This window comes from Gopherus flavomarginatus, chromosome 4 (genome assembly GCF_025201925.1).
Source record: "Gopherus flavomarginatus isolate rGopFla2 chromosome 4, rGopFla2.mat.asm, whole genome shotgun sequence".
NCBI lineage: Eukaryota > Metazoa > Chordata > Testudines > Testudinidae > Gopherus > Gopherus flavomarginatus.
The window spans coordinates 115069418-115084301 of NC_066620.1; the positions used below are offsets into that span (position 1 = coordinate 115069418).

The 14884-nt window shown below is 44.5% G+C and overlaps 1 protein-coding gene across 2 annotated transcripts in view; it reads left to right on the forward strand.

The window, feature by feature from the left end:
* LOC127049177 (MFS-type transporter SLC18B1-like) overlaps positions 1-14884 on the forward strand; it is a 44335-nt gene that overhangs the window by 16386 nt on the left and 13065 nt on the right. The window lies entirely within an intron of this gene.

Here is a 14884-nt window from a genome sequence, read left to right on the forward strand (position 1 = left end):
ACCTGGTGGGGTCCAGTAAACCTTGGCTGGAGGGTGTCGTCACGAACGAACTTTTTGGCCCAGACGAAGTCCCCTGGTTGGAACGGGTGGATCTGTTCCTCCAGCGGCACGGTCTGGGAAAACTGCGAGGCTTTCCAAAGGGTACGGAGGCGAGCCTGTAGGGAGAGAAACTGACACGCGGTTAAATGATCCCCTCCCAATAGTGAAACATCAGCACGTGGTAGCGCCCCGCCTTTGAAAGGGGGGGTGTTCATAGAGCAGTTCAAAGGGGGATAATCCCAATGCGCGGGTTGGGCGAGTACGAAGGTGAAACAGGACCAAGGGAAGTACCTGAGGCCACTTTAATCCTGTTTCCTGACAGTATTTAGCCAATGTAAACTTAAGTTTCCTATTCATACGCTCAACTTTCCCGCTAGACTGGGGGTGGTAGGGTGTATGAAAGGAGTGTGAAATGCCCAGTCCTTGTTCTAAACGGCCAAGGACATGACCAGTAAAGTGAGGTCCGCGATCTGAGTCGAGCACAAGAGGGATGCCAAAACGGGGTACAATGTCTCTAAGGAGAATCTTTGCCACTGTGGCAGCAGTACAATTAGCAGTAGGAAAAGCTTCGACCCAGGAAGTCAGAGGGCAAACCAAAACAAGGAGGTGCTTTTTCCCAAAAGCCTTTGGCATATCTGCAAAGTCAATTTGAAGATGTTGAAATGGAGCAGCAGGCGGAGGTCTTCCACCCTTAATTTTGTTAAGAGGTGGAGCAGGTTCATTACGCTGACATGTGCTGCATGCTTTCACTATTGATAGGCAATAGGGTTGAATGCCTGGAGCATACCAAAAGCGAGCGATGGTGTTCACGAGGGCGTGCGTGCCGTAGTGACCCCCTTTATCATGGTGCCAGCGAACTGCCACGGGGTATGTGGAGCGAGGGAGGCAGGCTCGGCCATCTGGCATAAGCCAGGTCCCTTTGACCAGAGTGGCCCCGAGGCTCTCCCACGATTGCAGTTCAGCAGCGGGTACTGGTACGGGGTGCGGTGGAGTAAAGGAGGAGGCTGCAATAGCCAATGTGGGCATGGCTAAAGGTAAGGTGGCAGCCTTCTTAGCGGAGGCGTCAGCCAGGGCATTTCCACGGGTAACGGGGCTACTATCTTTAGTATGGGCCCGGCAGTGAACTACAGCCAGGACAGAGGGTTTTTGGAGGGCGTCCAAAAGCTTGTGGATGAGGGGGAGGTGCTGAATGGGTTTACCGGCAGCTGTCTGGAAACCTCGAAACTTCCAGAGGTGGATATGACAATGCACAACTCCAAAAGCATATTTGCTATCAGTAAAAATGGTAACGGTCTTACCAGCGGCCAACTGGCAAGCTCGGGCCAGGGCATAGAGTTCAGCGGCTTGGGCTCCCCAGTTGCCTGGCAGTGAGGCGGCCTCTTGAATGTCCCATTTAGAGGTGACAGCATAACCAGTGAAACGCTTGCCATCAACATAGAAGGAGCTTCCGTCCGAGAAGAGGATGCAATCGGGGTTGTCCAGTGGCACGTCAAACAGGTTGTCTCTTATCTGTAAGATGCTGTAAACTACTTCCACACAGTCGTGCTGATCCTGGAGGACTGGCAGGTCAGGAAGCAAGGTAGCTGGATTAAGGGGTCCACACCTTTCAAAAATTAGGTTAGTGTCTTCTAAGAGTTCGGCCTCTAGCTGTTGCTGACGATGGGCCGAAAAGACTTGGGTTGTGCCCCTACGCAGAAGGGCTGACAAGGCATGAGAGGTCCAAACCGTGGTAAAATGACCCAGGGTTAGGCTCTTTGCCTTTGTGATCAGCAGGGCAGCTGCTGCCAGAGTCCGGGTGCAGGATGGGGTTCCCTGAGCGACAGGGTCGATTTGCTGAGAGTAAAAAGCAAGCGGGAAATGGTGGGGTCCGCTCAGCTGGGTAAGGACACCACTAGCAATTCCGCCCCTCTCGTGGACAAAAAGGTGAAAGGGTTTGCTGTAATTGGGGGGGCGGAGAGACATGGAGGAGGCCACACTGTCCTTGAGTAACTGAAAGGCTTGAATAGTGTCCGGGGACCACTGCAAAGGGTCAGGAGCAAGGTTAGCAGTGAGTCGGTGGAGCGGTTTGCTTAACTCCCCGCAGGACGGCAACCAGGGGCGACAGAAGCCAATTAATCCTAAGAAACCTCGAAGTTGTTTCTTGGTGTTCGGTAGAGGGCAGTTTTGAATAGTCTTTATGCAGGCTGGGTCCATCTGTCTTCCCTCTGGGGTTAACAGGAAGCCCAGATATCGGACCTTTTGTGAGACCCACTGAATCTTTTTAGGGTCTACCTTGTGGCCTCTGGTGTGTAGGTATAATAAAAGTGCCTTACCATCGATGCGGAGGGCAGCTTCTTCGCGATTACCTAATAGGATGTCATCTACGTATAGGACCAATGTGGATCCCTGCGGACTGGTGAAACCTTCCAAGTCGTGGCGGAGGCACTGGCTGAAAATCGTGGGGCTGTCTCTGTAGCCTTGAGGAAGTCGTTGCCAGACATAACTTTGTCCCTCCCAGGTGAAACCAAAGAGATACTGAGAGTCTGGGTGCACAGGAATGCTGAAAAAAGCTGATTTTAAGTCAATAACAGTGAACCACTCAGCATCCCAGGGGATTTGGCTGATGATAGTAGCTGGGTCAGGAACTACTGCATGAAGAGGGACCACATACTGATTAACAACTCGTAGATCCTGTACAAAGCGCCAACGAACAGGGTCTCCGTCCTTTTTAGGAGGCTTTTTGACAGGCAGTATAGGGGTGTTACAGGGAGTGCGCTGAGGGCGGACTAGCTTTTGTGCAATGAATCCCTCGATAATGGGGCGGATGCCCTCCCGGGCTTCCAGCGACAGGGGGTATTGAGGGACTGACGGGGGGGTTAAGGAAGGCTTCACCTGAATCCTTACGGGCTCTGCCGAAAGGAGCAGGCCAACATCAGTGTCAGAAATTCCCCAGAGGGTTGAAGGCAAGTCAGTGAGGTCAGGGGAGAGAGAGGGGGGTGTTTCCCAATTACCCTGAGTAGGGGCCGAATGTCCTAACACTATCATCAATAATCCTACCCCTTCAGGAGTGCAGGTTAAAGTAGCCTCAAGCTTACAGAGTAAATCCCGGCCCATCAAAGGGATCGGACAAGCTGGGGAAAAAAGAAAACGGTGAGGAAAACATTTATCAGCATAAATAACATTCAAAGGCAAAGTGAGTCCCAGAGACTGTGGGTTGCCCTCCACCCCAGTCGCAGTTTTAACCTCAGAGGATAGCCAGGGAGAGGGGGCATGATTTAAAAGAGAGAAAGTAGCCCCAGTATCAATGAGGAAAGAGACAGGCAGTCCCTGGACTGAAAGGGTTAAACGAGGCTCTTTGCTGGGAGGGGAGAAAGTGAGAAAGGAGCCGGCTAAAGACATTAAGGAAATAAGACCATCACATTGTTTGTCTTCGCCCCCGGGGTACCTTCATTGAGGAGGCTGAGTTTGCTGCGGCTGCTGCTGTTTCCCGTAGTTGATCCAGGCCTGGGGAATGGGCTGAGCTGGTGGTGCAGCTGTAAAGGCATCTCTCTAACTATACTTTTATTACTCGCAAGAGATTTGACGGGGACATCCTCTGGGCTATCCTCGGGGGGGGGCATGCACCCTGCTGTATCTGTTTGGACATTAGCCTAGTAACTACTCCTCCCGAGGTTTGCCCCTCCATTTCCTCCTCATCCTTCTGCAGAAATTCCAATTTGGGATTCTGCAGATTCCCCTCTGCTACATGGAGAGAGTCCCCCTGCGGAGGAATAGGGGCAGGTGCAGAGGGGACCAGCTGACGAGTCAAAACACGCCGTGGTTTACACCCTTCATCGAAATAACCTGGAGGGGGTTCACTCTCGGGAGAGTACCTGACTGCCATAATTTTTAAAGATTTCCACAGCTCTGCTGCTGTGTTCCAACAAAGCCAGTAACATAACTGTCCCGGATGGTCTTTTTCGATCTGGCTCTTTACTCCTCTTAAGGCAGCCTGTTCGAAAGAGCCATACGAAGGCCACCTCATCTCCGGGTCGGCCAATACCGCGGTATACCCAGTCCAATTCCTTACACATAGTGTGTACAACTTCTTCCTAGACATTCCTGTCTGTACTGGGAGTTTCCCTTCGTTCCATAACTTATTTACAATCCCCAACGGACTCTCAAGAGGCACGCTAGTCCCTTGACCCATGGTGTCTGACAGGAGCCCTCCAACTGGCGTTTACCCTGCTGTCCAATACACGACCCCTCAATATTGAATTGGCTGGGAGAAATCTCCTGTGGCGCCTTGCCAATTCATATATGAGTGGTCTGACCACTGGACAGAGGTACCGCACCAGAAGGAATCCCGGACGAGCCCCCAAATTGTTAGGTAATAAAGCAAGTCCTCACTCACCTCTCCAGCACCCGAGTTCGTGTGGAGTTGGTATGGGGCACACAATTCTGTCAGAGACCAGACACCAATGCGTTGATCAACGGGCTCACACTATCCTTAGCTCTAAAAAGCTTTAGATTAAGTGTGGCCCCTTTATTAGGGGTGAGCATCAATATTTATACACAGAAGTAAACAAAGTGATTAACAAAAGATAATGGTCATGCATAATTAATCAAGATTTTACAGGAAAAGCAAGTTAACAAGTAAATGCATAGAGATAAAGGCTAATGGCTACTAGGGAAAGGGGGTGTCATGAGTAGTTTGCAGGTCAGTGCTTTGTTCAAAAGGGTTCAGGAAGGATTATGCAGAGACAGTCAGTCTGGGTGTGTTTTGGCTCCCCAAAGTTCACCAAAAGTTTAGACCCAACAAGAGCACAGGTCCCTCCCTTGGCCATCAGCACTATGTCTAATGCCTGACGGTTTTGGAGGGCAACCTGTCTGATCGCCCCTGTTTCTTTGGCCAGGGTTTTTAAACTTTCTCCGGTTTCATTTGCCATTATTTCAACCACTGCTTGTAACCTTAGGAGTCTTTTTGCGTGGTGTATTACTCCCCCAAGTGGGATAAAGGAACTGCCAATAGCCTCTTCCCAGGTGTCATTACTGTTCCATATTGTGTTAAACGGACAAGGTCCTCCAGTGAGGTCTGGGGAATTGAGTGGGATAGCCAGGACAGGAACACCAGTTTGAGAGTGGGCTGGGATGTGGCTGCAGACCCAGCATTTAGAAATAATAAGGGTCTGAGCTATCCACACTTGCTGCTGGATAAAAGAATTGTCATTGTGGACTCCCCAGACCTTAAGACACCAGCAGCCGAAGAACAGGCACCCCCAGAGGCGCATGTTGGAGGCAGGGCCCTTCTGGTTCTGACAACCTCAACTGAGGGAACTGCAGTTACAGTTTTATGTCCACCAGGCAGCAGGCGCTAGGCTCACTACTGCTTCTTCTTGGGCCTTGCTTTATGTAGTCATCTGCTTCTGGCAACCCTTACGAGAGCGTAGATTGTAAGGTATTGCAGGCTGTTCCTCTACGTCTTCTTCTGGAGTCAAAAAAATTGACTCTGCATGGTCCTGAGGTGGTGTTTGGTTCACTGGGGGTGGTGCATTCTTACACTGCGAAGCATGTATCCACTCTGAGATGCCAGACAGTTTAACAGCCGTCCCTTGACTCTGGCTATAACAATGGCCTTCACACCTTATCTTGTCCTGATGCATACATTCCTCATTCACACAAATAGATTTGAGAATACAAACAGTAGTATTTTATATTGAACAAAAAAAACATTGCAAATTAAACCTTGCTAAGTTTTACAATTGATAACTAAGACAATTTACATTGAGACCCAGGCCTTCAATGTTTCTCTAATTTACTTAACACAGACACAATGGAGAATCCTGTCTCTTACTACCTAAATCTTAAAACAAAGAGTTAGAGAGGGCCCAATTTGTAATGCATATGGGAAAACAGAATCCTATAGTCCCAGGGGGTCATTTCTTTCTGCTATTTAAAAATAGTGACTAGCAGGATGAAATCAAATTATACTTTAATTCTTATGGGATATTATAAAATCCTGCTCCTACATATCCCCCTTTTGACACTAAGATTATTAATCGCCAGTGTCACTTCTTATTTAGTCCACGTAATAGAAAATACTGGGAGGTGATTTGGGCCTGTGGCTTTAGCTTTACATACATTTGTTTTATCCACCAGCACATTTTAAACATTTCAATTAAACACATACAATGTAAAACCAAAAACAATTAGGGTAGTAATATTAGTATGCCAGTAGTTGTGGGAGACCATCCAGAAAATGTTATACCAATGGTAAGCTGTTATGCTTTTATGCAGTGGCAATTTTTAACATGTCCCCATTTGCGTGTATAATATGAATAGTTCAGTTTTCCACATTTTTGTTTTTATTTTTTTTAGGAGCCATGTTACCTTTTTACCTTTTAACAGATGATTGGTAACTGTTTGCCATTTAATGCCAAGGTTGATAGAGAACTCAGCTAAATCAGTGCTTACAGTAAGCGGAGACTCTGTTGTTGTTGTTGTTGTGGCAAATAGTAAATGTGATTATTGGTAAACACAGTACTTACATTACATTTACATTTGTCTTCTGGTGGGTTGCTAGCACTTTTTAAACACTTTTCCCCAAGAATTAACACATACACATAGTCCATTATACAGTACTTTGGATTATCTGAAAGACAAAAAGAACAGTTTTCTACCCCTTTTGGGGTGGCATTGATTATTGCTTAAAGAATGAAATCTTTACAAATACCCTTCCTGACTGCAGGCAAAACAGAGGAATTACCCCCATATTTTCCTGTGTTTTTTTTTTTTTAAATAGGCAGGCCAGGTTTTAATGGCTTCTACATTTTAAGGGTTATGCAAAAATTATTTCACTGTTTAGTTATTAAATTCATGAGGTGGTGTACCTCAAGTTTTGCCTCTTATATAGCAGACCAAGTTTGTAATGTTTTCCCTGCTGTGTTAAGCTTTAAGTTTATTCACAGGTAATAGCTGAGAAGCATCATTACCATATTACTTTAAAGGATTTTTCCAAAAATCATACACACTACAAGTTGTTACAGGGGTACTCACTAACATTAAAGTTATTTTAATGTTTAATATTAACAGTAACATTAGCATCAAATTTATTAAAGGTATCTTGTTATACCATGCCTTTTATGTAGGCAGTTTGTTTGCTGACCAGGTATGTTCTTTATTTGCAGCTTCGTTTGTGCTGGCAGTTTTCACCTTTCTTTATCAGTTAGGTAATTTGCATCAACACAGGCTAGGCTTTTGGATTCAAAGCCATCAGCAGAGCTCAGAGACTCTGTTTTAACACACAGGGATCTGAAAAAGAAAACACAGCCTATTGCGGCTCTTTTTGGAGCCCTAATAGGATTTTAATTCAGCAGCATGTTTCATTTGCTTTTTTTTTTTTTACATCCCTTTCTACAATATACGCTGCACATGTCCTACGGAAAATGCACATTCTTTCTATACTATAACTTTTTAAAAACATTAGCCATATTAATTTTTACATAAGGTATAACTTTGTTTTGTTTTTACAGAGTTTTCATGTACTTTTATTAAAGTGACAGTCTGATTACACATAGTCATTTTAAGGCTCAGTGTTTTTAACATTGCTTCTTTTTGTTTTGTGCACCTCACCTCTGCTGTTGCTTCAGAGGGTCACTGTTAACTTCTTATTCTGTCATTACAGCTCTTATCTGCTATTGTTACAAAAAAAACAAACCAAACAAACAAAAAGACTCCAGAATCTCTACCTATTCTCCTGATTCTGACTGCCCTATTGCAGCCATGACTTGGTCTTTATTTAAAAACATTTTAATTTTTCTAAAGAATCAAGTTACCCCTTAAGGGTTAAATGCTAAATCCCAAAGCCAAACAACACTAATTACCTGTGTCTTGCAAAAAGGTCTGTCAGTTTTGCAACTTTGAATCAAAGAGTCAAATGAATTTTTAGTGGCATTAAAAACAAAAACAAAATCAATTTATCTTACACCTACAAAACAGTAGTTTTACAAACCAGATGTGTTGGTTTAGATTCTTAGAACTTTACATACACAGACAAATAGATACATACACATTTTCTTTTCCTTAACATTTTTTTTTACACTGCTTTGTTTTTGCATAGCTGTATATATATAAGGATTATTTACAGGCACTCTTCTGGAAAAGGGCCCATTTTCCCTTCAGAATGTCTGCAAAGAAACCAAGAATTCTCTCTCTTTAACATGGTCCTTTTTAACATTTTCCACAAAGTTTAACTGCTTAATTCTCTCCAGCCTCTATAGTTAACTTTTCACTCTCTTTTCTTAAATCACTTGTTTATGTTCCAAAATGACACCTTTATCACCTTAGATTTCACCCTTTTAAGTATTGTTCCAGGGGTTCATGCCTGCACTTACTACTTTTTTTACTCCTGACACTATTCCCTTAGGGCTTTCAACCTGTTTCTTTTCTGTTGCTTGCCTGCTTGTCTGGGCCCGATCCTGCTTTTTTCAATGAACCGTTTGTGAATGATATTGTGGTCATTTCACAATTTTGAAAGAAATGTTCAAGGAAAGGGACCAGGAAGGGTGGGGGCTAGTTGAGGAGCCCCCCCCCCCGCCCCCAACCTTGCTGAATTGGTAGTGGGACACTATAAAGAATCAGTTTCTGAGGCAGATAACAAAGAGGAACAGAACAAGGGACTTTTTGTCCTTTTTACAATGAGATGGGAGTATGAAGGGGTTTTGGATCGATCCGGGGTTTGGAGAACGGGGTAAAGGGGAGCGCTCGGTCTAGTGGTGGGAGAGGAGGCTTTTAATAAAGCTTTTAACTTATTATTTGAATAAGTGAGAGAGGCCAGTTTTGATTTTGTCCACCTATGATTTGCCTCTTCCCACCACTGCATGAAACAATTAACCTCTCCTTTAGCCAATTTAGTTTTAGGTTGGCCGAGTTTGTCCTTTAAGACGTCCACTCAGTCTTTGTTCCAAGATTTTAACAGTGGCCACTGAGTTTTGGGATCCCCCTGAGTTAGCCTAGACCATTTTCCCAGAAATTTACAGGAGTCTTGACCCTTTTTACAGTAGTCTGGACCCATCCTAAATACATAAAATGAGCCGGCGTTCATTTAGGGAACTGTCCCGACTTAGACGTCTGGTTACCAGTACAGGAGGACTTTCACACACCAATCACACAAGAAGGAAATTCAGGTTCGTCAGAGCGATGCCTGCTGCAACACATAAAAGGAGCCCACAGGCTACTGCCTCAATTGCCCTTGCTTTCACACTAAGGGTTTTACCCAAGGTGTGGTGCGGCTGCAATTGTGCAGATTTCACTCACTCAGACCGCGGGGACAGGAACCCCTTGGTCGGCCGATCCCCAGACAGAGACGGCACCCAGACTCAAACACTCCACAAGAGGACAGATAGACACAGAGACAGGACAGTCCTCAGTCCGGACAAAACACAGAAATAATTACCTGACCAGATTCCTGATGTCAGATCCCGGGATCCCTACCAGAACAGAGTGGGAACCAACAGGTTCGATGGCGTAGACCTCACTGTGGCTGTGCGCCTTTCTGCTCTAGTGGGGGACCGCTTGGGCCAAATGCCCAGGTGCCGGCTGCCACGGTCATCCTACAAAAACAGTCAGGAATCACACAGCCCCAGTGAAGACGGTTGCCATCTCGGTGGAACCTCCAAATTGTCAAAGTTAGAATCAGGACTCACAATTTGTCAGACCACTCTGTTTTATTAGCACAGCGCTCTGCCAATAACATTCAGAATATGTGAGCGGCCATGCAAGGCCAAAACCGTCTTATTTATACAGATAAAAGAGCGGGAATCAGACAAAGGAACAAAGAAAGCAAAACTGTAAAATTCACCTGGGGCACAGCATGCATATCCTACTTCCTTACTAACTCTTTATGGATCTGAGGCTAATACTTCACCAATTGCCCTTAAATGGTGCAATTGTTCTATGTGAATGTCTGTATTCCTGACACCTGGATTGCAACATTCCAACAGTTTTTCTTAAAGGTACAGACAGCATTTCTTTAATCCTTTCTATTTTTACAATATAATTCATTCTACTTTCACAGTGGGCATAAACAAAGTCCCTGAAATAATTGTTGGTGTTGAGAAAATGGGCTTTCCAAACTGTGCTGTGGCCATAAATGGGACTTGTGCCTTTAGTTTTGCCCTCCTCTAGGAGCATTTTGAATGCACAAACCACAAAGAATTCTGCTCCGTCATTGTACAGTATCTGGTTGAACACACTGGCCACTTGATGGACTCTAACATAGGCTGTACTGGCAAAGTATGTAATGCCAGGATTTTTCATAGATTGGGACATTCTTCCCACCAAGTGATGTTATAAATGAGTAACTGTCCCACTGGGGGACCCTGTGTTGTACCCACTTTTGCCATGACATTTTAAACCATACCCTGATGTCAGAGGGTCTGGCAAAAGAAGGCTAATTATACTCTCAGTAGCTGTAGAATGTGTTTAGTGGATTGAAATCCTGTTGATGTTCTTTTCAGAAACATAAGAATGCCAAATTTATCAATGCCATCTGCAGTATTGTGCCCTGCTGCATTCTGCATAATGTCTGTGAGGACTAAGTTGAGCCATTCCAACAGCAGTGGACTCGGGATCCTGCTGGATTGCTTGACTTGTATACAGACCCAAAAAGTGCACCTGTCCTAACTGTAGCAGGATCCCTATATGCAATGGAAATCAGGGATGTTTTTTGTGACCACACTGTGGGCTTGCACAGCCCTTAGGATGAGGGTGAATCATTCATGTGTGAATATAAGTGCATCCTAATATAAATGGTGAGCAAAATACTATCTGTTGGGAAATGGGTTCTATTCACACATTCCACTAGAGGTGGTGGTTCTCATGAGTTTGAACTTATGGATGCAGTGCAATATATTGTTGTTGTGCCTATTTTATACAATGAAGATAAAAAATGCACATGTTTTAACCTACTGTTTTGGATTGCCAGCTTTAGTAAAGATGATAAACAGTTCTCATGACTCCATATTGGTGTGAAAATAAAATCACTATTTCTAGATATGCATCTAATAACTGACTACATATAGGACACTCAAAATTAGTGAAACAGAGCTTGGAGTGTTTTATGTCCCTCTGCTCTTTAGCCCTTCTAGTGTGTGCTGTGTGCTCTGGCCCCTGCTGCACCAGAGTGGAGGAGTGAACAGGGTATACTCATTGTCTCCACATAACATTTATTCTGTGTGGTGTGGACCACTCAACCACAGAATTGTGCAGTTCTCTGACATGGGAACACTGCACCATGGAGGGGACTCATGGAATGGGGCTGGAACAGGAGGGGCTGGAGTTGGAGTCTGTAGTCTCACTGTCATGAACACAAGCAGTCTCTCAACCAGTTACTTCTGTTGTACTCTATTTTCCCCTCTCAAGCACTGTTTGGCAGTGCAATTTCTGGAAAACAATCTCTCCGCACTCAGCGCAGCATCTTTTTGGCTGGACCTGGCCATTGGTATTGAAGTTGCTGACTGGCCTTATTCAGGATGTCCATCATTCTTCATGTACCTGTTTCATTGACAGGAGTATGCCTCCTCCACAAGGTTCATGGCTGGCTATTGTAGCCCTGCAGAGGTGGAGGGGCATGCCAAGCCAAATGAAAGAACACATTATTGTCTGAGTATTTAAAAAAATAGTTTGACTTGATCTGGAATCTTAAGATCAAAAAATGATACTCTAGGTTTATAATATTCAGATAATCACATTACAATTAAGTCCAATTTACAAGATCAACTTAAATTCAAATTAACAGACCATTTTCCCCTTGTGGGAGAGGAGACAGCTTACCATGGCTTACTCTGCATGGTTTTATAATCTTCTTAGGCTGTCCACTTTCTGTAGGACATAATACTTCTGGCAATTCCTGAATGTCAAAGGGATCTTGTGTTCCAAGCTGTTGGGGACAAGCCAGCTGTGTATGATAATGGCTTGTTGGCCCTGACCAGCAATCTACAAGAGGAGGGGGCTAGTGACCTACAGAGGAGCCCTATTTAATAAGCCTATCTCCTGAAATGTGACCACCTATTTGGAGTTCCTGCTTCAGGAAAGTTTGCAATCTGCAAATGGGATTGGGTGAAAATTCATGGGCAAATCATCAGGATGCCATTATCCTGCAGATGTATTGCAGCCCCCTGGAACACGCCCTGCATTTGGTCAGTGACCCTGGTGCAGCTTGGATTTACAATACATCCTCTATGGACTATATACTGGACAACTTGGACTCTTAATACAGCATCCATAGAGTGTATAGACACCCCAGCCACAGGCCAGACTTATAATAGGCTATACATCATCTAAATAACATCCCCGTTCTCCTGGGATTGTATTTGTGTAATATGGGACTTCAAAGCGTCCCCCTCTCCACCACATTTCTATATTCAATAACAGAATAAGAGTTTGCATTTATAAAGTACCTTTCAGCTGAGGATTTCAAGTTGCTGACTGTACCAATATGTACCTGTTGTACCCATGGGAGGTACAACAGGTACATATTAGACCATCCATTCTGCAGATGATAAAGTGAGGCAGAGAGAAGTGAATTGCCCAAGATCACACAGTGGGTAGTATGGCACCCAGGGACTACATACAACTCCCCCAGTGTATTTCAGACCGTGAATGTGGCACCAATGGATTATATACCCCCATTATAGTAATTGGATATGCAGCTCATCCTGGTCTGATTTGTATGGTGTGTTGTAATACCAGAAAAGTCTGTGTAAAGATTTTAATTTTAACATACCTACACTTCTTTGTGACAGCATCATTATCAAGTAAAAATTGAATCATAACTGCTTGTGTAATATTTGTATTCACTTCCCAGTATTCATTGTGTCACCCCCACCACATGAATTCAAAATGGTTCTGGCAGGTATTCCACCATTAGTTGATATATGCTGCTACCCCTGGCTTGTAATAATAATTTTCATTGGGGCATAAGCTGAAAATCCATCCCATCCATATATTAATAACAAACATGGGGTCAGAAACTTACCAGACTCTGGCACTACTACTGCCTTATCTGCTTTTGTTGCTGTTGGGTGTTCCTCTGGGCTATCCTCACGTGCTATGTCTGCTCTGGTAGTAAAGCCTCTTCAGGGAGCATTGTAAGTACCAGAGAGTCATTTCCTGAGCTTGATCTAGTGGCTGCTGGCTCTCCTTTGATGCTGCCTGAGAGTTAGGGATGGCATCCTTATAACCCCCATTAAGCAGATTGTCATGCACCACCATGGACTCAGTGGTCAGTGCAGCTCTCTTTACCCTGCCAAAGGCCTCATAGAAGAGGCAGGGAGTTCCCAGATTTGGGCCGTCATCTCTGACTTTGGAGTGGTTGGTCTTGAGCTGATTGAGTCTCTCTCTGCATTGACCAGCTGTCTGGTGGATCCCCAGCGTCGCAAACTTCTGCAACATTTCCTGGGACACGTGATCATTTCTGCAACTCTTGATGAAATCAGACATCTTGTTTGCCTCACACCAGAGATTAACCAGAATCTGGCTGTGTTCCCATGGCCACCTAGCAGTGCACATAGTGTGGGGCTTGTGGTGAATGGGCTCACAGATTTGCCCTAATTGTGAGTTTTAACTGTAAAAAGTGAGTGTAAATTCATATGATGTCACGGTAACCTATTCTAAAAAATGTTGTAGCGAGTGCAAGAGAACCAGACAAAGTAGCTCAATTAGTCTAAACCACAAAGGCCACGTTGATAATTTCAACAGTCTTTGAATTATATGCTTGGCTTATGAACAGGAGATGTGAAGTTAATATACCAATATTGATATTTCAGATATTAGGCCTAATTGGTGAACAAAATAATAAGGGTAGAGGCTGTTCCACCCATCACTCCCTCTTTGGGGTTCTTAAAACATTTTTATCTGGGGAAAGTCTGAAAACAAAAATACAGATGAAGAACAGACAGAAACTACTGCAGTGAGCTTCACCATCATAGCTGCCCCCCCTTCAATTTCCTAGAGCCCTTGACTTTCCTCATCCTGATCCTGAGAGGTATCCTGACCAGAATGGACCAGAGAGAGAGGGACCCAGGTGACATCGCCACCCCTGCCGGCTCCAGCTGAATCCCAAATGCCACCTGGGATGACCATTATGCCATCTTTGAGACCATCGAAGAGACTGTCAAACAAGGGCACTTTTTCTTCTAAAATTGGACTTCAGCAACAGCAATGAGCTGACATGGGCTGGAGATTTCCTCATTGCTGCTGTTGAAGTCCAATTTTAGAAGAAAAAGGCCCCTTGTTTGATCGTCTGTTCGATAGTATCAAAGACAGGAATAACTGTCCTTTTTGGGGGGGGGAAAAGAAGAAGTTAGGAAATCTCCAGCCCTTCTCACCTAACTTCTCTTTTCCCAAAAAGGACAGTTATTCCTGTCTTTGATACCATTGAAGAGACTGTCAAACAACACTCTTACAGCGAAAGGGGATGAGATGTTAAAATGAAAGCCGTATTTAATACTTTACATTTCAAATGCTTTAATTGCTTTTCCTTTTCTGTATCCTTAACAAAAGGTTAAAAGGATATTTAATGATGTTTTCTATGGTGCTAAGGAGGCTGAAGTCTCTGTATCCTAACTCCCGAACCTTGTTTTCTGCTATTTAATGTTAAACAGTGACTGGATTATGCTAATACATTTGGCTCATTTATTTCATGTATATTAATACAACTGGCTGCTTCTTGTTGCTGGGCATAATGAACACAGGAGATGGCTGAACCCAGTTCAACTGTCGGCATTGAAAGGAAGGATTGCTTCCAATGCCTGGGAACTGACTAGGTAGTTTCGGACACAAAGGTCTGAGAAACACAGGACCAGAGGATTGTGGTATAGTGGTGATA